This window comes from Phaethon lepturus, unplaced genomic scaffold, assembly GCF_000687285.1.
Source record: "Phaethon lepturus isolate BGI_N335 unplaced genomic scaffold, ASM68728v1 scaffold27231, whole genome shotgun sequence".
Classification (NCBI taxonomy): Eukaryota; Metazoa; Chordata; class Aves; order Phaethontiformes; family Phaethontidae; genus Phaethon; species Phaethon lepturus.
Window position 1 is genome coordinate 33,670 of NW_010516094.1, and position 450 is coordinate 34,119.

General features: G+C 66.4%; 1 protein-coding gene across 1 annotated transcript in view; it reads left to right on the forward strand.

Moving 5' to 3' along the window:
- Positions 1-450, forward strand: part of CCM2 (cerebral cavernous malformation 2) — an 11,309-nt gene that overhangs the window by 9,107 nt on the left and 1,752 nt on the right. The window lies entirely within an intron of this gene.

Below are 450 nucleotides of genomic sequence, written 5' to 3' on the forward strand. Positions count from 1 at the left end.
CTGGAGGGAAGGTGTGCACCCTGGTGGGGTGCTGGCCCTGCCCTCCCCTCCAGGGAGCCCCCCCTGCCTTGGGGGCTCTTCGAGCCCCTCCTGCTCAAACTCCCTGCTTTGATTTGCCTTCAATAAGCTGAAAGAGCATCAGTACCAAGAGCCTGGGCCTGACCTGGTGTCTCTGCTCCAGCCCGGGGGCAGGCGGGCTCTGGGCCAGGTGCTGAGCCACCCCACACCCCGGGCAGCGGGGCTGTAGGGCCGGTGCCCCACAAGCCAGCGCTGGGGGGGCTTTCAAACAGAGCAGGGACCAAAAGGGCGATGCTGGCCGTTGCCGTAGGGGTAGCAGATCTGCCAAAAGCACTGGGAGTCGCTCCCTGGAGCAGGCGAGCCTCAGGGAGGGGGGCAGCTCTCGGCGCACTCTCCCGCTGTCCGGCTTCTCTTTCGCTTTTGGTGGGGCTG